Genomic DNA, 25,421 nt, shown 5'->3' with positions numbered 1-25,421 from the left:
CTCTCACCGAGGCCGGAGTGCAGTGGCACGATCTTGGCTCACTGCAACCTCCACCTCCTGGGTTCAAGCGATTCTCCTGCCTGAGCCTCCCGTGTAGCTGAGATTACAGGCATGTGCCACCACACTCAGCTAATTTTTGTATTTTTAGTAGAGACAGGGTTTTACCATGTTGGCCAGGCTGGTTTCCACCCGCCTTGGCCTCCCAAAGTTCTGGGATTATAGGCATGAGCCACCACACCCAGCCTAGACACTATTTAATAAGAATTCATCCAGTACTTTATTCATGTATTTAAACTAGACTCTCTACTTACCTGTCTTGTCAGAATCACTCTCAAACTCATAGGGCTTGGAGAGCTAAGTAACATTCTAAGAATTCAGGAGCTATAAGTTTTCATACTTAAGTCCTTCAGTATCCAACAGGCCTAAGTTTAAATCCCTGAGCAGGCTGGGCAAGGTGGCTCATGCCTGTAATCCCAGCCCTTTGGGAGGCCAAGGCAGGTGGGTCACCTGAGTTCAGGAGTTCGTGACCAGCCTGGCCAACATGGTGAAACCCTATCTCTACAAAAAAAAAAAAAAAGTACAAAAATTAGCCAGGCTTCGTGGTGTGTGCCTGTAATCCCAGCCACTTGGGAGGCTGAGGCAAGAGAATTGTTTGAACCCAGGAGGGAGAGGTTGCAGTGAGCCAAGATCGCACCACTACGCTCTAGCCTAACAGAGCAAGACTCCATCTCAAAAAAGTTTTTTTCAAAAGATAAAACTCTTAAGCAAAGGTTGTAGAGATCTGGGGAGTATTGGGACTAATGGATTTGGGGTTTGGGGATAGGGGTGATGAAAATATTCTAAAATTGATTGTGGTGATAGTCGTACAAATTGGTGAATATACTAAAAATGATTGAAGTGTATACTTTTGATGGGTGAATCATATAAAATGTGAATTATATCACACTAAAGCTATTAGAAGGCTGAGCAAGTGTAGCAAAGTACCTGGTGCTGACTTACAGTAGATGCTCAATTAATGGAATCCGTTATTGTCAGAGTAGCTGTGGTAATAATAGCGTTGACCATAATGGCAGTGAAATTATTCCCATATCCTCCATAAAGTTTCTTAATCTGGCATACCCCCAAATCTCCTTTCTTCTCTAGATTATTATCTAGACAAGATATGTAAATAATTTCATATGGTTATCTATTATTTCATTTGAAATTTTGAAAGATGAATGACCTCTCTCTTTTTGTGATTGCTCTTCTGTCGTTGTCCGGAACATTAAGTTCACATCTTCTATTCAACTAGTTTCATCGTTATAAGTAACTTTGTTTTTGTTTATATCATCTTTCAAGTAGACTGTGGACTCCCCCGACCCTCAAGGACAGGGACAGTATCTCTCCCACAAAAACTTGCACTTGGGAAGTGCTCCATATTATTTCTGTGCTGTATTTTATTGTTAGATCTGTTGGAAATATAAAACGAACCTCCTTATAGCCTCTTTTCTTTCTCAGTTTCCCCACCTGTCCTTTTTTTTCTGGTTTCTAGTTGTGTTTCAATCATCTTTCTACAGATGTGAAAATCAAGCAGTCTCTAAACATGGCTGTTACCCCTTTGAAGCAGGCAATACCCCAAAGTCAAGAGGAGGAAATTATTGTTCCAGCTGAGAGGTCATTTGTTAGAGAGCCTTGCATAGGAGGGTAAACATGACATCCTCTCAAAATGCTCCTTGCAGGAAGACTAATAAATGTGACCCCAAGGAACCCTTTCTACACAGGATCTTGGGCTCCAAAACTGGCTTCCAAGGAGTTTTGAGTCCTTCTATTAGGTTGGTACAAAAAATAATTGCTTTTAATGGCAAAAACCACAATTACTTTTTGCACCAATCTAATACTTGCCAAAGATCTCCTTCCCTTGTAGGACCTTTGTTCAATGTAACTACAGGGCATCCTTCCTACCAAAGCAAAGAAAACAACAGAAATCAAGCAGTTACATTATAAAATGAGGCTTGTCACCTACAGGAAACAGAACAATGGTTAAGAAGGAATCTGAACATGTTTATTATGTGTTATAGAACCCACAAACTGGCAGACTATGTCCTCAACCTACTGCCACCAAATGTCATCTGACACATGTGACTAAGAATGGCAGGAGTGAGCTTCCAAAATGCTGTTCGTTGAAGAAGCTCCACAGATTACTTTGGGGTACTACTTGTGGGGTTCAATAGCAGGTCAGTTTGCTTTGTATCTCTAACAAATGACCTAGACCCATCTCCTGATGAGCAACTGAGTGTATCAGAATGCTTTTAGCTGCAAGTAACAGAAACCCCTGTTCAATCAATAAAGAACTTAATTATCTCACATAACAGGAAGGCCAGTAGAAATGCAGGTTTCAGAATTGATTGATTTTGGTGGCTTGGCAGTGTCACTAAGGACTCAGGTTATTTTCATATCTCTTCCCTGTCATCCTCAGGGTTGGCTTTAATAATACACTGGCAGAAATAATCCTTAGCATCTCATCCAGACCCTTTGTCATCTTCTAGGAGCAAGAAAGCCTTTCCCTGAGACCTTTCCCCAGTCAAAGCCACTCTGGGGTTGAGGGTGAGGTCAGCTCTCCACAGGCACATGGTTACATGGGGAATGGAGGATACATGAACAAGATTGGGGTTTTGTTAAAAAAAAAAGTTGGGGGGAATAGAGTGATCATTGCAGAAATCATGCTAGGATACATGGAATAACTATTGAGGGGTTAAATGCCTGTAGGAACATGTAGGCAGGAATTGCATTGTCCTCAGACTGAGTAATGATACAGCTTACCCTCCCTTCGAGACAACACAAAGCAGTCTGTCTTAAGCACGCTAAAGGAAAGTCATTTCATCCCAAAGCTGTGGCAGCAATGAGTGGAAGTGACATGAAGAGAGCTGGCGGATGGGTGAAATCGTATGACAATTACTCATTCTGACCCACAAGCTTCTGCAAGGTCCTGAGCTGTCTCCCTGCCCATGGGGAATGGCGAGGAAGGGATGTGTCACTGGCTGTTTCCAGCAACACTGTGACTGCCTGATAAACCAAGTGTGAGTGTCCCTGGCTTATTAAGTTAATGGAAGAAGTAAAGTTTTTTTCTACATGCAGAATGGACCCAAGCTGAGTTCACAGGCAATAGCCAACTCAAAGCAGGATGACAAGTTTCCCTTGGAAGTGGCCTGACATCACTATCTCCACACTCTGTGATGGGCATGATTTGACACTTTTCTAGCCCACGATGATTAAAAGACAGAAATGTCTATTCCTTCCCATCGAAGACTTTGTAGGAACTATTATTATTCATTATAATGGCTTACCTAACAGTTAACAAAACAACTTCCCATAAATGATCCCATTCATATTCATATAACTTAGGTATTTGTTGATATCCATCCCTTTATAGTTGAGGAAACTAACACTCAAGGAAGTTAAATAACCCAATCAAGATTACACAGTTGGTGAATAACTCGAACTATACCCAGGATGGCCTTTCATAGAGGTAGAACATCAGCTTGTCTTTATTGCACGATTTGTGGCATCCCTGAGGCCCTGAAGAGTTGTGGAGGCTATCTTCTACCTTGATCTGAAATTGAGCTTGACATACTGACTAGCAGGAGCATCCTCTTGAGCTAAGGTACCACGTCTCCAAATGAGTCCTATCCAGAGGTCCATGTACTCCCTGGAAAATGAAAAAGAAACTGGAATTCTATTCTCTGCCAATTATACTTTGGTCTCTCAATGCTTTCCCTTCAATCCAGAGCTATACAGCCAGCTCTCACATGAAAATCAGAAGGCCGGGGTCCATGGAAAGAAAGTTACTTAGACCTAAGGGAATGAGATCAGTTATGAGAAGAAGGAAGAGATGCTACAGGATTGTATCCCCTTTCTTATAGGAGTGCCTTGGGCTGCTGGAAAAAGAAAAGGGAGCCTTAAAACCCAAAGGACAGACAAAAAGGAAATGACTCCGAGCCTATAGGAAAACCCAAAGGAATCTGAGTTACACCCGTGAGTGATGAGGCTTTCTTAAGACCCTAAGTTTCAATCATCAGCACAACCTGCCAAAGACATTGAATTGAACATTCAGAACTTCCCAGTCTAAACAGCGGCAGGCAGAGGTCCCAGCTCCATCTCCAGGGGGACCCTCTGGGCGCTGTCTTCGGTGCTGAAGTGGCATAGCCTGATGCCTGGAACATACCAAGGCAGGAAGGACCTTTCCAGGATGCTCCATGCTTGGCCTCTGAGTTAGCTTCAAGGTCATAGCAATCCCTAACCCTGGAATTCAGCTGCTTAAGAGGCAGAATTGGGGCAAAGCATCTAAATCTCCACCTCTAGTTTTACTCCCACCTCTGACATCAGCTTCTTGAAGGAGAAGAAAAATTATTTTTAAAGCTTCAAGAATTGTACCAGCCATGCCGGGCATGGTGGCTCATGCCTGTAATCCCAGCACTTTGGGAGGCCGAGGCGGGTGGATCGCGAGGTCAAGAGATTGAGACCATCCCAGTCAACATGGTGAAACCCCGTCTCTACTAAAACTACAAAAAATTAGCTGGGCATGGTGGCGCGTGCCTGTAATCCCAGCTACTCAGGAGGCTGAGGCAGGAGAATTGCCTGAACCCAGGAGGCGGAGGTTGCAGTGAGCCGAGATCACGCCATTGCACTCCAGCCTGGGTAACAAGAGCGAAACTCCGTCTTAAAAAAAAAAGAATTGTACCAGCCAAACTACCAGGTGAGATACTTTGCCAATAACATTCCAAAAGTCTACTTATCTACTCCCATTTTCCCTCTCCATGGATCTTCCTTTCCGTGTCTCAAATGCTGCTCTCTTATACTGGGCCTCATCCACAACCCACTTCCAACATCATCTTGGAAGAGGATCTGGGAGACATCTTTTTAAACCAGGAATGAATTTAAAACAGTGTGTGCCTCCATTTAAAACCTTACATTCATCCTGGTGCAATGGCTCATGCCTGTAATTCCAGCACTTTGGGAGACCGAGGTGGGAGGATCACTTGAACTCAGGAGTTCAAGACCAGCCCGGACAACATGGAAAAAGCCCATCTCTACAAAAAAAAAAAAATACAAAAATTAGCCAGGCTTGGTGGTACACACTTGTAGTCCTTGCTACTCAGGAGGATGAGATGGGAGAATTGCTTGAGCCCAGGAGTTTGAGGCTGCAGTGAGCTATGATTGTGCCACACCACTCTAGCCTGGGTGACAGAGCAAGACCCTGTCTCTAGAAAATATAAAGGAAAAAAATGAAAACCCTTATGTGCCATGGAATGAAAGATTACTGTCACTTAGGAAATGTATTTTTAAGGCAATAAGGAAGGATATTTCTCAAGGCTTATAATGCCACACCCACGGGCAGCTTCCTGTTGTCCTTACATATAACCAGCGCTCATTACCATCATCATTGCACAATGTAAAGGGTTTTGGTATTATAGGGGTAAGAACACATTTAATTTACTGTCAACCAAGAATATTTAGTTATTCAAGTGAAACACAAGATTGACCAAGACACAAGCTCTGTTCTCAAGGCATTCCCAACTTAGTTGGGAGAATGAGTGGTGGATTGCAAACTGATAACTTACATACCAAGACATAAGCCAAGATTCCTAGGAGTCCAGTGACTTGCCTAGAGAACCTTGGCATAGATCTTGAGAAGAAATTTATTAGATCAGCAAAAGGGGAAACAAAAAAAGTACAAGTTTTAAGGTTAGAAGACCTAGGCTCCAATCCGAACTCTGCCAACTAGAATGTGATCTTAGAGCAGTCATTTTTAACTTCTTTTTATTTATTTGTAAAATGAGAAGAAGAATAATTCCAGAGTTACCAAGTTGCCATAGAGATGAATTGATGTAATTTAAAAAATACTTTATAAACTGCAAAGCACCATTTTTTAAAAAAAGTTAACCATTTCTAATTGTTCAAGTGACAATGCCCAAGCTTGTATGTAAGTGCAGTGAAGGCAGGGCCAGTTCCCCCTAACTAGTTATGGCACCTGGCATAGCATCATGTTCCCAGAGACATGTATCAAGAGCCTTTTGATTGCAAAAGAGCTCTGACTTGGGGAAGAAAAAGTACAATGTTTGTCCTCAGTGGCCAGTTCTGCCCAAGCCACCCCTGGGATGTGGGGTGGAGAGGTACAATGGAAAAAAGGCAACTCTCACAGGAGGTGTTGGCCTACAACATTAGCTCCAGATGGAATTTCAGCTGGAAGCATACAGAAGCAGCTGAGCTCAAAGAAACGACTGAGGTTTTCTGGACCTCCTCTCTGGCTGGTGGATGAGATGCATCAGAGAGAAACAGAGGACAGGTGGTGCAGGCAGAAGGTAAGGAGAAGGGATGAGTAGAAGCAAAAGAGAGGTCACAATGGAGGGTCACATTCCAAATCTTTTGCTTGGGTGGAAATTTTTAAGGAATACAACTGTCACTGTGTGTCTCTCCATCCTCATGAAGAGATACTTTTTAGAAAGAAGATAAACCACGGATTATTAAAGTTGGATGAGATCTTTAAAATGATCTAATCCAACATCTTCATTGCTCAAATAAGATTAGGGCCAAGAGAGGTGAAGTTCAAAGTCAAAAAAAAAAAAAATGAGTTCCTGATGAAACAGAATAATGAGTCAAATCTTCTGATCCACAGGTCAGTTTGTTTCTCACTACTCAATAATTGAAAGAAGGCAAAGTCTGAGGTGCTGTAACAAATAAACACAACACTGTAGAGACCTAATAAATAAATAAGGGGTTTTCCTCTATGTTAATGTAACAGTCACAATATGAGTGGCATATTGGTTTGAATTCTCCAGGAAATAGACTAATTAGAAGACTTGCATGCTAAAGCTTTACTGAGGAGTACTCCCTTGAGCAACATCTGGGCAGAGAGATTGTTGCAGTTGCACCAGAAGCTTCAGCCAATGACACATGGGGCTCTGATGTCCCATTAGAGTTGTCCAAAACTGAGGCATGGAGGCCAGGACCTTTAACTTAGCACTGTCCAATCATTGGATGTGGGATGCTTCTCGAGGAGGGGGTGGAACTTCTGGTGAGGCAGCTCTCTTTGGCCAAGAGCAATTCCTAAAGAGGAATTCAAATGCAACCCACCAGCACCTAATGCTCCCAGCAGCTGGGAGAATGAGTGCTTCAGGACTAAAGGGGAAGACCTGGGAAGCCCTACCACAGTATCCACTACAGTAATCCAGATTTTCAGTGGGAAGTAGGACAGCAGCTTTTCTCCACATGGCGATTCAGGGATCTAATCACTGTTCAACCATCCCTTAAGAATCATCGTTATCTACATGTCCAAAGCTGGTCATCATCATGTCTAGATTTATGCCATGGGAAAGAGAAATACAGCATGATAGAAACACACTACTCTCTTAATAAACAGACCTGAAAGTGGTTCAGATTCAACTGACAAGAACTCAGTCACATGACCACACTTAATAGCAAGGTAAGCTGGGAACTGTCATCTTGCTAGACAGCATCGGCCCAGCAATGATTCTGCTATTATCAGAGAACATATTAAGAAAGAAGTCCCTAAAGTGCCATTTATTTTTCACTGAATACATGCTTAAAATGATCTCTTGGTGTTTTAATCCCTCTTTTTGGGGGTGGGTAACACATACTCCTTGAGCTTCTTCTACCCTATTATTCTTCCTGAAGCCAAATTTACTCCAGAGGTAATCACTACCTCCAGTGGTCAAGCCAGACTGTTCTCTGGAAAGGGGTCTTTCTCAACTGCCCTTGGAGTGATCCAGAAAACTATCAAAGATCCCTTTAGGGACTATCACTCTATTCTAGAAAAAGCCCAGTTCTAGATTTCTCCAGGAAAATCTGCAGGGTGCAATGACTTCAAGTCTGTACCCCTCCTTCTGTGAGTGTCATCCCAGGGTGAGCTACAGAGACTGGCCTAGGATGCCTTGCCTAAGTCATAATTTATAAATATTCTGTATATCTCTCCTCCAAATCTGTCTGATCATAAGCAGTATCTCCCTCAATACCCAATATGACCTGATCCCACTTATTTTATATCAGAACCCTGTAACCAAAGTGCTGTTGAAGAAAGAATAGACGTTTTCAAGATCCAGGGGGGGACTTCTGAGTCTTTTGTCTAAAACCCTAGAACTGTTTTGATAGTTCTGGTTCTCTGCAACTCAACAAAACCCTCAGAGATTACAATGTGGAAGCATTTTTCATTCTTTCTGTTTATAATCCTATGGTCATACTAACCCCAGAAGGCATCCTTCTCCTGGGTCTCCAATCTGGAGAATGAGGAATGAGGACCTGCATTCGAGGTGTTTCTAGCAGTCATGTAGGGGGCACCACTGGAGTCAGAAATGTCTGTCTATGACCATGTGACCAGCCTACCCTGCCCAGGACTAGGAATAAACTAGGAATAATCGGGCCAATTCTTTTTTTTTTTTTTCTTTTTTGAGTTGGAGTTTCTCTCTTTTTGCCCAGGCTGGAGTACAGTGGCACAGTCTCAGCTTACTGCAACCTCTGCCTCCTGGGTTCAAGTGATTCTCCTGCCTCTGCCTCCTGGGTTCAAGTGATTCTCCTGCCTCAGCCTCCTGAGTAGCTGGGATTACAGGCACGTGCCACCACACCCAGTTAATTTTGTATTTTTAGTAGTGATGGGGTTTCCCCATGTTGGCCAGGCTGGTCTCAAACTCCTGACCTCAGGTCATCTGCCCGCCTCAGCCTCCCAAAGGGCTGGGATTACAGGCGTGGGCCACCGCACCCAGTTAATTTTGTATTTTTAGTAGTGATGGGGTTTCCCCATGTTGGCCAGGCTGGTCTCAAACTCCTGACCTCAGGTCATCTGCCCGCCTCAGCCTCCCAAAGGGCTGGGATTACAGGCGTGGGCCACCGCACCCAGTTAATTTTGTATTTTTAGTAGTGATGGGGTTTCCCCATGTTGGCCAGGCTGGTCTCAAACTCCTGACCTCAGGTCATCTGCCCGCCTCAGCCTCCCAAAGGGCTGGGATTACAGGCGTGGGCCACCGCACCCAGTTAATTTTGTATTTTTAGTAGTGATGGGGTTTCCCCATGTTGGCCAGGCTGGTCTCAAACTCCTGACCTCAGGTCATCTGCCCGCCTCAGCCTCCCAAAGGGCTGGGATTGCAGGCGTGGGCCACCGCGCCTGGCCTATTGGTCGTATTCTTACTGTGAGCACCAGTGAGATCAATCCCTCCTGAAAGGGTCCTTAGAGCTTTAGGTGAGTACAGCTCTACACATGAAGAAATTCTTCTAGATATCAGCATCCTCACTTTGGTTGAGTCCATTTTGGCAACTTACAATGTTTACATCCATTAACTCAATGGTTTCAAAAAAAAAAAAAAAAAAAGATGCAGGCAGCTACCCCAGGGGATATGCAGAAAACCATCCATGGAAGTGCAGGAAAAAAAAATATCAGAGCCTCCTTATAAACTAAAATGTCATAAAGTTAGCTTTATTAATAGTCAATATGTGGGTTGATATATCGAATATTAATACCCAAAAAGTCCTATCGATCACATTGAGGACGTTTTTATCTGTGTGTCAGTAGCCCAGGTGTCACTTCCAGAAAATACATTATCCTGAGGGAAGAGCAAGAGTTCCACAACATGAGGGGTAAAGGAAGTTGCAGATTATACAAACGAGTTTTAATTAAACTCACCCCTCACAAAGTGGATCCTTGGCTTAGAAAGATTCCTGCAAAGAAATCCCTAATGAAAGTGAATAGCAGTAACACAAGCAACCAGAGCAGGTGGAGCTGACATGTCTACTCCTGGTTAGAGCTCTTTGCAACCACATGGCAAGATTACAGTGATGACTTACTCAGATCCAATGTGAAGTTGGCCAAAAATTTTTTTTAATTATCACCATGGTTAAAAATGTGATTTAACATCTACTGTTGTAATAATGGACCTTACCCTAAGTGTATATTAAGACTTGAGATATTTGGCTAATGGTATAAGTGGATTATAGAATTTACAAGTACATAAATATACATACACTGGGGGTGCACAGTAAGATTTTTACTAATGGGGATCATAAAAAGATTTAGAAAACATTGTCATAAGTCATCTAAGCAATTCTTTTTCTAATTTTTATTTTTTTGTTCTGAGGTACAGGTGCAGGATGTACAGGTCATAATCACACCACGAGTCATATTATTTTGCAGATGAGAAAACTGAAGCTCAGGGCGGCAAAAATGCCCAGAGTCCATCAGCTATAGGATTTATGTGGAAGCAAAGACTAGCCAATGGAACTGGTACCCCAAAAGCTGAGTGAGCAATTCAGGGAGACATCTGTGGAAATTAAAACGGAAACTCCTCCCCCAAAGCTACTGAGTCCTAGGCTCTCTCCTGTTCTGTTCCAAACAGATTACGCCAGGAAAGACAGCACCACAAAGAATAGCTCATCCCATCATCCCTGAATGATGTCGTTTTGAACCCTAGAAGCCTGCAGAAATGTCACCCTTTAAGAGAAAAGCAAGCATTTGCCCTAGGATGCTTTAAAGACCCTGTCATCATCACCATCAACAAACACTTACAAATGTCGCCTTACTATGTAGGTCTGAAGCAGGAAGAGAGATCACAATCCCGGGAGATTCAATCTGACTGCAAAAAAGGGCTCTGATCTGGGCAAAAGCCAAGGTTTCTCACATTCATCCCTTTGGGGCTCACAATGTTTAAAAGTAAATTTCCCCCCACCACTAATACCCACTGGGTGGAACTAGTCATGGGAAGAATGGAAACCCATTTCCCTCTGCGGCAATCCGCTCTGCCTCCCAAAGCTCAGAAATGTGCTGTGCTCAGCATTTCTGTGCTGATGCAGCATCCATGGTAGAAAAGGCAGGGGCGGCCGCAGCGCCGCAGCAGCAGTTGCTCTAGGGGGTGGAAATCAGATTGCACCATTCCTACCTCATTTGGCAGCAGAGGCACCGAGTCACAAGGAGGATGAGGTTCTAGCCCAGAAGCAGCTGGGCTATGTCATTCTAAAGACGGTGAGTAAACTGGGTATTCACTGGGGCATCAGGTTTTCATGCTGTTTCCCTGAGTGAAGAATCTGGGTCTAGAAGGGCGTGTGTGTGTGTGTGTGTGTGTGTGTGTGTGTGTGTGTGTGATGGTACACATGTATGGCACTTCACTGAGCAGCAATACTGGCAAAGCTGTGAGTGCAATAATGAAATAGATCATAGTGTTTTCAAGCTGGAAGGGGTCAGAAATCAGGTATGCAAGTCCCTTGCTTCACAGAAGAGGATTCTGAGGTTCAGAGAGGTAAAGCCGTGAGATTACAAAGCTTGTAAGTGGCCAGCTCTAGAACCCAGTGCTCTGATTCCCCGTACAGGATCCTTCCTATTGCTTTACATGGATAAGCGGTGACTGCCTCTGTGCCAAGTGACCTGTATCCCAGGGCATGAGACTGAAACCTGCAGTTGCAGCATGAATGTCACTGAGACATGTCCCAATGTTTCCAGTAAACATGGGAAGCCATTTCTGAGTAACGGCAACCTGGGGCTCCGCAGCAAAACAGCGGCACATGTTTGCTATAAATTGCTCCAGTCCTAATGGCTGCCTCCTCCCCGGAGGTTATTCTCTGGGTCACGTTGCAAACACAGCGTATATGGCACCAGCAAGTCTTCCCAGCAGAGTCAAGTGGGCTGTTGGTAGGGCTGGAGAGTGTGTTTCATCAATGATATCCTCCTTTTCTTACAACAAATATATTTGCTGAACGCCATCCACATGTCAGGCCGTGTGCAAACCACTGTCATGTTCTTTATGTCATTTAACGCTCGCCACGGCTTTGTGAGGTATTACTATGCATACCTGGCCAGAAAGCAGACTGAACCTAGGTAAGGTGAAACAGTGAAGCTATTTGACCTTAATTTAATTAAACTCACCCCCCTTAAAAATTCCTAGTTTCCCTAGGAATTTTGGTTTTAAAAGAGTTATTTTCCCTGATCTTCCCTACTAGAATCACCATTGTTCCTAAACGGGAAGGGGATGTTCTTTCCTTAACAAAAAGCAATTATCTGCAACACTTTGGATCGAATGTACAGACAGAGAAGGGAAAATGACACTGAACATTCGAGACTTCGACTCTCAATTAGCAACTGCATGAACTTTTGAGGTTTTCTCGGGTTTTTCTCCCATTTCTCTGGGTTCTGTTTCAAGTTAAGATTGCACAATGTGTTCAGAAATCTTGGCTTCTTAAACGGCTCTACACCTAATTGTGTGATCTTGAATAAGTCACTCTACTTATTTGGATCTCAGTCTTCTCATTGATAAACTGATGGCTAAGAGAAGATGATACCCATCCTCCCTTGAAGCACTGAAGTGTGTCTGTAGACATTCACTCATTCACTCACCCAAGCATTATCTTGAGTTTCCGTGACATGCTAGATGTGGCTCTGGTGGTAGAGGGAGTTTTAGAACTCCAGCCCCATACCTTTCAGCCTTGGAGAGGTCATTTGCCAACAGTTATAGTTCCAGTCATGCCTGATCAAAATGCCCAGATGCGTTCCGGAACTCATCATTAGTTCAAATTATTCAGAGTTGGGAGAAAATGTACTATGTCCCTCTGCTGGCTTCAAATGATTTGAATTCTCTTTCCGCTTGCTATTTCTTATATTAACATTTATTCAGTGTGTTGTCAGTAAAACACAGTGCCAGGCACCCCGTTGAGCAGTTTTCGTGCATTACATCATTTAATCCTGACAAGGATCCTATTTGGTACATAATACAATTAGCCCCGATTTACAGATGAAGAAACTGGCAACTTGACCAAAGTTGCACAGTCAGAAAAAAAAAAAAGGCAGTGGGGATAGAGTTTCTGTTTGGGAGTATAAAAATGTCCTGGAAATGGGTCGTGGTGGTGGTTGCGTCACATGTGAGTATATTTAAGGCCACTGAATTATACAACTTAAAAAGGTTAGGGTGGCAAGTGTTATGTATATTTTACCACACCAAAAAAATGTAGTGGGGAACTTCAGCCCGGATTAGCACCCAACTCCAAAATCACATACGCTCCCCCTAACCACTCCTCAGCCAGTGCTACCAGACAGGACTCAGAACTCAGAAACAGAGTAGGTGCCTCTACAAAACCAGCAGCTGAAGGGATGTGTTTCCTCCCCAAAGAACAGCTTAGGAAATTTGTCCTTTGTCCATTCTTTCTGTTTTCTTTAGTTTCTTAGCCACAAAGTCATGGCCCGCACATCAGGAAAGCCCCCCTTGCACTGAAGATAGCTGATTCTGAATGATCACCAGATTCCCAAGTCTGGAAGAGTCCAAACTCACTTTCACCTTTCTTCCTGAGTGCCTATAAGCCCAAGCTCGGTCTACAAACTCAATTCCACTTCAAACACATCTAGATGGCAGGTAGCTATTTTGCACAAGGTCCTGGCTTATATGTTGCGGGGGAGCAGAGATGAGAAAGATATTGTGTCTACCTCAAAGACTTTACAACCTAGTCTAAAGGGCGGAATACACAAATAACTGCAGAAGGAGAAAAGTCATTCAATGGAATTGCAGAGCACCTAGGCTGGAAGAGAGGAAAGCTGCAGAGGAAGAAAACACCTGGCTAGCCCCCTGCAAAGAGAACACAGAGGCAGTGAGAAGGGCCCTCAGAGGAGACACGACAATCAGCTGAGAGGGGAAGATACTTGCTGGGGAGGATGTTTCTCCTCATCAGTAAACCAGCTATGGCCTTTTTCAGGTGGTGGTAGGATCAGAATCTCACCATCCTTTCCCCTTTTTTTCTTCCTATCTTTCCATTTTTCCTTCTTTTTTTTTTTTTCTTTTTCAACTTCTTTTGTTGAACACTTAAATCTTCAAGCTTTGGTCTTTCTTCTTTACTAATATAAGTATTTTAAGACTGTCAGTTCTCCTCTAAGTCTTACTATGACTCCACGACACAAAGTTTTAAAATGTAGTAATTAATTAATCAAGAATTTACAATATGATTTCTTTTTGGATTAATGAGTTATTTAGAAATGCCTTTCCCTCCTCCCAGATTTACGGGGAGAAGCATGTGATCTGGCGGGGTTAATTATCTCTAACTAAATTATATTGTAGTCAAATAACACAGTTAGTATGACATCACATCATAGCATTTGTTAAGATGTCTTTTGCGGGTTAGAACATAATCAAGTTTTATAAATGCCCCATATATGCTCAAAAAATGTGATTTTTCTAATCATTGAGAAGAAAATTTCCAAATGTATCTGTTAGAGTGAGTTTGATAGTTGTATTGTTCTAATATTTTATATCTCTTCCAAATTTTTTAATCAATTACCAGGAAAGGTGCATTAAAAGCTCTTACTATATTTCTAATTTGTCATTTTCTCCCCAAAGTTGCTCCATGATTTTTTCTTTTTGCTTTTCTATTTTGGAGCTATGTTTCTAGGGGCATACAAGTTTAGAGTCATTCTCCTAAGTAGTTGTTCATTTTCCATTATTTATTATCTACAGACTATCTTTGTCACCAATAATGTTTATTGTCTTCCAATCTATTTTATCTAATATTAGCAAACTATATCAGCTTTCTTTTGATTAGTGTTTACTTATTACTTTTCCATGATTTTTGTTTCATGTTTTTGATGCATCTCTTGTAAACAGCATATAGCTAGATTTTCTTTCTGAGCCAGCTATATTTATTTCCTCTAAGCTCTACTAGGCAATTAAAAGGATACTCTAATATCTTGTCTAAAATTTCTAGGAGGATTTCAGGGTTCTTATTGCCAGAAATGAATGGTTTTGGATCCTATTTTTCAAAAGTTTTATAAGGATATTTTTTCACATGCTCTCCTTTAAGATATTAAAAACTGGACCTTTCTCTCATTCCGCCTGTATTGTTCCATCACATCAAACAAGTTCTTAATTTCATCTAGTCTCCCCTAGACATCTCCAAAGAATTTCACATCCATATCTAAATTCTTCTCTTTTTCTTCTTGTAATGGTTCATGCTAATACATTGTACCAGCAGTGGAATGATGATTAAGTGGGTACTGTAGGGTGTACCACCTTGAAAACAGATATTAACTTTAAGGATCAGGTCCCCCAAAAGAAAAAGAGATTCTTAGACCTTTGGAAAACATGACGACAATCAGCCTTTTCTGCTAAACTGTCACTCAGAAAACATTAGGGAACTTCTCTGGCTTTTATCAAGAGCGAAGCCAATTATGCCAACAGCCTTTCTTTGCCAGTGGCTGCCTTTTTCTTTTCCTTCTTCCTTTGTTTTCTTTTTTTTTTTTTTAAGGTAAAAAATGTCTTCAGCTAATATTTGTTGAGCACGTACTATGACATGGCATTGTGTTAGATATTTTTTATGCATTGTGTCATTATATCCTGACAATGACTCCATCATAGGTGTAGCTATTATCTCTCTACAAGGGGAGCTCCAAACATCTGGGTTTCTAGCAGGGCAGGGCTAAAGCTCAGTGAAAAAGCAAAGCAACAGACTCTTCAAGTTCCCTCAACATAAAACTCTGCCTCTTCTCATCCTTGCCTTCCTCTGGCTTCCAGTGAGGTTGTGCAGTGCTTTTGTCTTTGATTTCTAGCTACCTAATCAATAACTCTGCGGCCTCAGGCTAGGAAGATACTTCACATCTCTGGGCCTCAGCTTCCTCATCTGCCAGCTCTAAGATTCTCTCTGGTCTTGGACCACTCCACACACATGGAGTCAAGACACCAATCAGCTGGAAGAGGCAATGTACCCAACTCCTGTTCAAGCTCCATTTCTGTAGGAGTTTCTGAAACCCTGCCTCACGATTTTAAAATTTCCTCCTGGAATTCCGGAGGAAGCGGTAGCAATGCCTCCCATTTCCTCAGGTGCTGTTGTGACAATGGTTGTTCAGTCACATGGTGGGTCAGCAACGGGATCGATATAAAGTCATCTTTCCCCAGGCTTCCCTTCGGCTCAGGCTGGGGCCAGCCACGGACTACACAGGCTGGAGGGTGGCATGGGGCATGGCAGTTCACTGCTGGCCCCTGCCCGCTCTTCTGGGGTTGGGAACCCGTGACAGGAGCTGCAGTCCTCAGGGTTCACCTCAGTCCATCTTTTTATTTATTTATTTATTTATTTATTTATTTATTTATTTATTTTTGAAACAGAGGCTGGCTCTGTAGCCCAGGTTGGAGTGCAGTGGTGCAATCTTGGCTCACTGAAACCTCTGCCTCCTGTATTTAAGCAATTCTCCCTGCCTCCGCCTCCCGAGTAGCTCACCTTGGTCCATGTTTTAGAGAAGAGGCAGAAAAGTGGAGAAGCACAAAACTGGCATTCACTGGGTGTTCTCTCAGTAAACAACAGCCCTATGGTGTCGGCACTATCATTGTCCCCATAGTGCACATGGAAAACCGGCCCAAAGTCGCCGAGGAAGTGGGTCTGGAGCTGGGATGTGGACTGTAATCTCTCTTGGCTATGGGGCCCATTCTTGTTCTCTCACGGGGTGTCCCCTCTATAGCAGAAGGGGCCAAGAAGCCATGCAGAACCCCGTTTCAGCAGTGCCCAGCAGGCGTCCTCTGTCTCCCCCCAAACATCCATGGCTCACCTGCTTAGGGGTTCTCAAAATGTTAATGGATGGTCCGGCCTTTTTCAAATTCCCTTAAGAGAATAAACATAGTGAGGTGCCAGTTGCTGAGTCGAGATCTTGCCCTACAAGCACATTGGCTGAGAAGTCCGGAGGGAGCCTCACGAAGCGGAGCAGAAAACAGAACAAAGAGGAAGGTGGAGCACGGAGTGAGCAGAAAGAGCCCCTCCATTCCCCACGTACCCAGGAGGGAAGAATTTAGCCTCAAAGGGGAAGAGCAACCTGCCTAGGCTTACTGCCTGTGGCAAACCTAAAACTAGAATCGAGGCTTCCTACCTCCTAGGCTGACAGCCCCACACCACGTAGCATTTTGCCAGCACGCTGGTTCCTTTATTGGACAGGGAACTCTCTTGCTAATCTTGTGGTTGTAGACAAATGACTAGTAAGGAATTTGTAATGAACGCCATCTTTTTTTGTCCTCCGGCAGCTCCATCATTTCCAAAAAATATTAAACACAGAAGCAAATCCCATAAAAATGAAATTCCCATCATTTAAAGAAATTTCTTCCTGCCTTTTCTATCTCTTGTTTTCTGTTGTTTACTATCAGTTCAGGGTATCTGCCCAGACCCCAAAAACCAGGGAACATCTTTTCCAAGCAGGGGATCTTGCCTTAGCAGCCCAGCTTTTGGGGAGACTGTAAATGGGATCATCCAGAAATACACTCACCCTGATTTACAGCCTGCCACCCCAAGAATTTCCCGGGGCACTCTGCCCCCAAATGGGCTGCTAAGTCCTCTATTTCCCAACCTCCCTCCTCCATCCCACCCCAGGTGGCCAAATGCTGTGACTGTTAGGATGCTGTTTAAATGCAGAATGCTATTATCACTATATATCATTCCGATCGGCTTTCTAGGTCGTACCGAGGATGTCAGAATGATGCAAGCCAACATTTGTATTATTTAGGATACAGTATACCAAGTTTATGTTGATTACTCTGAGTATCATCTTTGAAAGATAACTAGCATTAAAGTGTTGATAATGTTCCACTTTTGCAATCATATTTGCATAGTGTACAACAGAGTTTAGCAGGAAAAAAATGATCTTAAGTGGTGTTTTTCATCTGCTCTGTCAGCCTGCTTGTTTCAGCTTGGTACATGAGGCAGGACAAACGCTTAGCATTTTTTATATCAGCTTTACATTACATAATGTTATTCTTGTTCCTTCTGGGAAGCCTGCAGCATGCAGTTGCAATGGAAAAAGGAGAGTCTTTGGAGCCACTTATATCTGGATTCCAATGCCAGCTTCTGCACTTGAGAAAGTCACCTCTTTGTAACATGTGGTTAGTGTGGCTGTGAGATTGTAGATATATAAGAAAAACATCTAACTAGTACTGTGGCTGGCATGGAGCTGCCATGCAGTGGCCCTTTGTCTTACATACAGTGTTTTTAAATGCCTAGTTACTGCATTTTGAAATTAAAGATTGAAAGTAAGCCAACGTTCCCCACACTGTACTTCCAGCTGATGACACTCTCGCCTCCCAGCAGAGTTATATATGCAGATAATCTGTTTGATGCTGCTGAACACAGGAGGGACACTGATTTTATTTTATGAACAATAGTTAAATGTCTCCTGAGTGTCGGCTACTGGGAAATAAATATTCTAGATTTCATCTATTCATTCATTCATTACAAACAAGCTATCCTCCAAACGACCCCCTCGTTCTTCCTTTTTCCTTTTTCCTTCTCCATTTTTTTTCTTACAATCCCCCAGCCCTACCACAGTCTTTTTGCCCAATTAGATGCTATTTTTCATTTTCATCTTGTCACCACCTAATGTCCAAATTTATTTAAATCATCCTCAGACACAAACCTACAAGATCTGAATCACATTTGAGGGTTTTTCCCCTATTCTAACTTGTCAGCTGCCTCATTTGTGACTGACAAGATTTCCATTTCAGTCATTGCTACTAATTCTGCTTCAAATCTGTATTTTTAATGAACACACCAATCGGCACTTCATTATTAGTCAAGGCCATTTTTCCAAGGGTAATGCACTGATTTTATAATGTATAGTACATGGTAGCTACCTCTACATGAAATTCAAAGAAAGCCTTGTCCAGTTTGCATTAAACAATATCTGGCATCCGAATACGAGCACTCCATCCTCTCCATGGTCTCATGCGTTATGCATATGAACATTGTTTTCATGCTCCCATCAGACTCAAACACAAGCAAGGCTTTTCTCGTTGTAAAGGTTTGTTGAATTGTCTATCTCTGCACAAAGACAAAAAGAAAAACAGATAGTTTGCCTGCACCAAAACACAGTCCAAGTTCTCTAACGCAAACACAATCTGACACATGCTAAAAATTGCCTGAAGCACTGGTGAGTTACAGTTCACCTCCCTGGGGCAGATAATTCATTAGGAAATGGCCTCATGCCCTATGTAGCAATTGGACAAAAATATTTACTTGTGGTAATATCAGATGATAAGGGTAACAGAGTTACTTTCGGAACAAGGAGGGGAGAGGGAACCCCTGCAGTAGATGCCCATCATAAGCTTTGCAAATGAATCATTAGCCTTCATCTCTGCAATCTAGGTCAGGATGGGCGCTAAAGGGGAGGGCTTTTAAATCCACTACAGGACTCAGGTTGAATCTGCTTAGGTGAAAACCCAGAAAGCATTCAGCTATACTGTACTGGGCATGCTGAGGGAAATAGAAAAATGCTTTCACCTGATAGAAAGACCTTTTCCTGACCCAGAGGGTAATCAGAAATAAGGATGGCTATACTTTCAGATGAATACCACTTAAATGTATACACACACACACACACACACACACGCACACACACACACACCCTACTTTTTTCTAAGCTATCCACGTTCAACTTTTCAGGCCCTGAACACAGTGTCTGCCAGATAGATTTTAAAAGGGAGACAATACCTTCCAGACTCCGAAACATGTGGATTCTGTTGAAAAACAGTAGAATCATACACTGTTCATGTTGAAAGGGACTTTAGAAATCATCGACTCATGTTGAAGAAGAGGATAGAAAACAGGGAAAGTGATTCACTTGCCCAAGGTCATACACATGTCCAACACCACAACTTATTTTTCTTTTGAGTTTTTTAAAAAGATTTCTTTTTTGTGCAATGTGAATAATTTATTAAATAATGCAGAAACAAAACAAGTTGGCGGGGTGACTGCGACCTGATAGACTGAATTTGTGTCACAGACTCTTGTCACAGACTCAGACAGTGAAAGAAAACTACGTTTCCCATAGCTCTATTTTGCGCTGGGGGAGTCCTTCCTCAAAACCCCCATCCTAGCTTTAACGTGATTATTTTCTAGATGCATTGTGGCACTTAATTCACTGGGTCAAAGGCTCTGACACTTTTGTGTGGCTCTTGCCCTATGCCTCCAGGACCACAAGAGGTTGGCTGGGTGTGTTTTCCTAAATACCTCCTCAAATACTGCTAACACTAGAGACATATAAATAGAAAAAACTCAAATTTCAAAATTCAACCCAAGCTAAATACTAAAGGAACTCACTAGGGTCTGCTATTTTCTTTTATTTGCCAAAATCTTTAGGAAGCTTTTCATGTTCAAATACATGAGGAAGAAATATATACAGGCAAAAAATGAAGAGACCCGGGTTTTGTTCTTAACTTCACCCCTGAATCTGCTGCAAACCACCCACATGGTCTCTAGAAGCTCTTTTCCATCTCTCTGGGCCCTGCTTTACTCTTTTATACAAAGTAAGGGGGGCACCAAATAATCTACAGGGTTCCATCATTAGTTATGCCTTGCAAATAATACCTCCAGAATTGTTTTTTTAAAGACACAGTAACTTCAGAGCTCTCTGTAGCTATTTCCAAAAGATGTGAACTGAGATTCAAGGAACACAGAAACACTTTGGTACCCGCTAACTCTATATAAAGCTTTCAAATGAGGGAGGTTCACTATTGAAACAATTTTCCAAAACAATGTTGACTGACTTTGTACTAAAAGCTTACGTATCTAACCATCTAACCACTGTTTTCCCCTCATTTCACTTTCCAGATTGATTTGTGAGGGGTTTTTTTTTTCTCTTTCTCTCTCTCCCTTATTTTTAAAACATTTGTTTAGGCCTGAAGAGACTGCAAGGTGGTATGTACAAACAGATAAGTAAGAATAAGCCCATTTCTTATCTAGACTGAGCATTTCACTAGGAACAGAGTTTTGTATTCCGTTTCTCCAGCCACCACCACTGAAAGGTTATAGAATATTCTATTTCAGGACACCTTTAAAGATGAGAAGCGCATTTAAAAGTACTGCAGAATGTTATTTTGATTTCTGCCACAGAATGAATCACTCCTCCTGAATACAAACACCAGCAAAGAATGCGTTAGAGGATCCGCCATCATATTAAAAATTAAATCCGGCTGCATTTCATAATGGGCTTTCCTTTTTAAAGCACGGTTTCATCTTCTCACCATGGAAATTGCACTCTGATGGCTGTTCTTTATGGTTAACGCAGGCATCGGCTGAGGTCAGAACCCTGCTTCTCTGAACAGGGAACCACAAATGTCACTGACACATGGTAGGCTTGGCAAATAATATATTTCTTTCCTGTGTCTTCAGTTTGTCTAACGTCATGCTTTTGGTAAGCTAAAGAGAGTTTATTTCTCGGGTCTTCCTTCCTTCCTTTGGTGGGATCAGCAGGAGGCATGCAATATACAATGAATTCAAAAGTGCATCTCTTTTGATTTTTGTTGTTGTCTTTATTTTAACCTCCAAGAAGTGAGAGATTTAACTCAGTCTTCACCTCAGGCTAAGCTAATACTTAGGTCATGTCTGAGCTCTCTGGGGAACCCTCGCTTTATACCATCGGAGGGGCAATGGTGTCTTTTCACATGGAGCAGCACAGCTGTCTGGCCATATGGGCCCCAAACAACCCAGTCAATTGGATTTGGGGAGGTTTTACAATATAATTTCTTAACGTGTTAGTATTTGGGGTGAATTTGGACAGGAGAATAGACAACTCTTAAGCCCAAGGGTTTAGGTTTTAAGGAGCCATCACAAATGTCTCAGCATCCGACCAGACTGGTTAAAAACAGATATGAAATCCGGGACTGGGGGAGGGGAAAGGACTCCTGACCCCCTGGTTGGAGCAAGCCCCAGGGGTATGCTCTAACTATTAATTCAGCATCAGCTGCTTTCTTCTTCTTCTTCTTCTTCTTTTTTTTTTCCTTTTCTTTTCTTTTTTAACCCGGGGATCATCATTTCAGGCGTTCCCACTCAGGCCTGCAAAGCCTGTTACAAAACCATCGCTCTCCTCCCCTCCCCCCATGCCGCAAGATGAGCGGCAAGTACCCTGCATTGCAGCAACCGCGAGGAGCGACTGCCAGAAACCGTCCTCAACCTAAACAAAACCAGGCCTTTAAGAAAAACTACGGAAAAGGGAGCTGCGGCGTGTCCTACTGCCCTTCAGCCCAGGCCAACTCGGGTCACAGACCCATCCCTCCATATACAAGAGGTTCCGAAACTACCTGCGAAAGGAATTCTTAGTGAATAGGAAACAAATCGTGCTGAAGCTAAAAACCTTTATCAAAATGGTGGGAGTCTTGAACCAAGCCACTGCCAGTGTAGTTTTTCCCCCAGAAAAGTATTTTAGTTTGAGAGGAACGTTATCAGAATGGTAAGTTTTCCCGGAAAGACAGCCCCAATGATGGTTTTTTCCAATTAGGTATGGTCTTCAGAAATTAAACATCAATTTCAGGCAATGGTTTGTTTCTTCTTTTTCTTCTTTTTCCTTCTTCTCCTCCTCCCGTTCCTCCTTCTCTTCCTCTTTTTTCCTGCTCTCTGTCTGTTTAAACCAAAGCTTTCCGCTTCTTGAAATTTACAAAACTGCTTCTGTTCTAAGCTTCTTGTGGTGTATTGTTGGAAGCAAAAGGCCAGTGCCGAAAGGGTTTTAGATCGCCATTCTACTTCTATTGGGACAAACACCCAATAATTGACAAGAGCCGAAATGGCCTCGAAGTGAGAAGGGCCGCGCCTGGGTCACCCTTCGTGCTGCCACTCCAAATGGGTGGGCACCTCTGCCGCGACCCTCGCGGGCTGTGCGGCTTCAGGAGGGCTGCTTTTAGCTGGCAGGGCTTGTTCTCCCCATCTCTTGTTGCCCTGAATCCAGCAGTGCCCAAGAAACACTTAGATATCTCCCTCTCCCTCTCCCTCTCCCTCTCTCTCTCTCTCTCTCTCTCTCTCTCTCTCTCAAGTCATCAAAGAAGAAAAGCCGGAGTAGGGGAAGCAGATGGGCCCTGCGTGTGCGTGAACCGCGCAGGTCAGGGCTGCCCTCGCGGCTGCGGCACTGACCCCGTGGAAAGTCCGAAGGTTTCTCATTGCAGGCGCTGGGTTATGGTTGGGGGGCTGGGGCTGGGGGCCCTCTTTGGTTTGGCTCTTGTGGGAGGATTCATTCTAGTCCTTCCTCAAGGCCAAGCTCACCCTGTGCTCCCGGAAAGACACAAATACCGCCACCGCCACCACAACAAAAGGCGCCTCCCCGAAGTGGGTCTGATGTCCGCGGGACGGGTGGGCCCGACGTGGAGCGCACTTCTGCGCCTCTAATCTCGGACGTCCATCTGGCCCCGGCGCGCGGAAGGGCTCCGGGAGGGGCGGGGCGCGCGCGCATCCCAGCCGCGGGCACGCGCGCCCGCTCTCCTTCACGTTCACCTTGACTGCGGGGGGGTGGGGGGCGGGGGATGGAATGATCGCCCCACTCCCCCCCACTCCTCCCCCACCCCCCGCCGCTGTCCTGCCCAGACGCCCGCCAGGGCGGAGTGGGGGAGGCGGCACCGGCGCCCGGGTAGCCGCAGCGGCCCGGCAGCCGCAAGCTCTCCGCAGTGATGTCAACCGCATCCGCCGCAGCCCCCGGCAGCCCTCGCCCGCGCCGCGGCCGGCGGAAACCCCAGCCTGTAGCCTCCCGCCAGGGCCGAGAAGCGGAGGGCGCGCGGGTCCCCGGAGACCCCCAATCCGTCTGCCTAAGCGGGAGAGACCAGGAGTGGACGCCCGGCGATGCCGGGACCCCCGGGGCGGAGGAAGGGGAAGAGGAGTTGGAAGGGGCCGGTGGAGTCAGGTGTCGATTTGGCGCCCGCCGCTGCGGAGGGGACACTGCCCCGGACTGGTGCTGCCCAGGGAGCGTTCAGGGAGCGTGGGGCGCCGACCACTGCAGATGCGGCGGCGCGCGTGGGCTCGGGCAGGCGCCCCCTTCTCCCGGGATAGAAACTGATAAACGGAAGCGCGTGTGAGTGTGGGGGTGCGAATCGCCACCTCCGGCCTTGGCTTTCCCGCTCTTCCGAGCGCTCCCACTTCTCACTTTCCCCAAATCCGCATTTTCCTTGGCACAGCTCTCCCGGAGCACGAAGGAGAGGGAGGTACCCGGGGGCAGTGAGAATGACGTGTGCTGGTGCAGAGGGGGTGGGGGGCTGCGGGCCTGGCTCTGTGGACCGGCTCCTAATCCTCTTGTTTTCGGAACCGTCAGCAGATGTGGCTTCCTTTACCTGAATAATCCTTTAAAGGAATAATTTTTAAAACGGAATCGATCTCACCCAAAGAGGACGGCGCACAAGATTAGGGCTTGGTAAGGCTAAATTAAAAGGCTCCCAATTCTCTATGTCCCTCTGTGCCTTCCCCTCTACCCCTCCCCCTCCCTCCTCCACCCTCCCCTCCCCCCCCTTCTTCCTCATCCCCTGCAATCCGCGCTCGACGCGAGTTCACGCGAAGGGCTGGATTTCCAGGCGGCTCCGCAACTCGCGCGGCTCGGTGTTATTATTCATCCGAGGGTGCTGCCTCCGCAACCTTTGCCTCCTGCGCCGCTCTCCTTCCCCCGGCCGCCACCGCCAGCAGTGCAGCCCCTCTGGCACGCATGCTCTGGTTCACCAAGGGGAGACTGAATTTTTTTTTTTATCATGCTCATCATCATCATCATCATCATCACGTTCCTTATCATGGTTATCATTTCTTCCTGCCAGGTGGAACGACCACCAGCGCCGGCTCTCCACCTGCGCCTTCTCCAGCGAAGGCAGCAAGCAGTTCGGGCTCGGCCTGGCGCCCACCCCCAGTATGCTTCCACCACCTTCAGCATCCCCCACTCATTCATCTGCTTGTATATTATCTCGATCCCTTTCATTTCTGTAGATCTACTGCCTTTGGTTGGGCTGGCTGAATCGCTGGGGATTGCGGCCAGTCTCGTAAAAAGGAGAACAAAAAGCTGAAGACCTTGTGTGGCTGCCGGGACAAAGCACCTTGGGCTCAGGGAGAAGCGACGCGCAGGAGCCCTGGCCCCGGAACACGAGTGGCCGCTGCAGAAGGGCGTCCGCCCAGGCGTGCGGACCGCTGAGGGTATTCGGATTGAATTGTATTTGTCCTTGTGTCTTGCTTTCACAGTGCCGACGTAGATGAGGGGTCGGGGTTTTTGGATTCTCTTTTTTTTCTTGGGAGGGGTAGCTGAATTGTGGGAGACCCAAGAGGACTTGACTTGGCTTTCCTGCTACCCTGCCTCGCCTTCCCAAGACGAGGGGGGTTGGGAAGGGGACAGGGGACTCTAGGCTTGGAAAAGGGAGGAAGTCCCCTGCTGCCTCGAGGGCTAACGGAGTAAAAGGTCGAGGTGGAGATGAGTGGGGATGGGCCAGTCCAAGGAGCACTGCGGAGGAGAAGGGGTCTCCCCCACCCTCGGGTCCACAGGATGAGTTTTGCTGGGAATAAGAATGTGGGTGTCTGTTGATAGGAGCGCTGAGAAATTGATGAGAAATTGACATGTCTGTGCACATATGAGGCGGCGACAGGATTTGTGTGTAAACAGAGTGGAGAGGTGGAGGAGGGCATGGAGGGGGAGGCTTAAAATAATGTCTTATTGTCCCTTT

General features: G+C 44.8%; 1 protein-coding gene across 1 annotated transcript in view; it reads left to right on the top strand.

Annotated features, from left to right (window-relative positions):
* Positions 1-23,598: 23,598 nt before the first annotated feature.
* The window catches only part of LOC108312492, a 6,386-nt gene continuing 4,563 nt past the window's right edge, over positions 23,599-25,421 (top strand). Inside the window, exons 1-2 of the transcript XR_005202126.1 lie at positions 23,599-24,139; positions 24,697-24,900. The gene's annotated coding sequence lies outside the window, so the exon portion shown is untranslated. The remainder of the gene's footprint in view (positions 24,140-24,696; positions 24,901-25,421) is intronic.

The sequence above is a fragment of the Cebus imitator genome, unplaced genomic scaffold (assembly GCF_001604975.1).
Source record: "Cebus imitator isolate Cc_AM_T3 unplaced genomic scaffold, Cebus_imitator-1.0 Scaffold125, whole genome shotgun sequence".
In the NCBI taxonomy this organism is placed as follows: Eukaryota; Metazoa; Chordata; class Mammalia; order Primates; family Cebidae; genus Cebus; species Cebus imitator.
The sequence above is the reverse complement of the archived record's forward strand: the minus strand, read 5'-3'. Positions and strand labels throughout refer to the sequence as shown.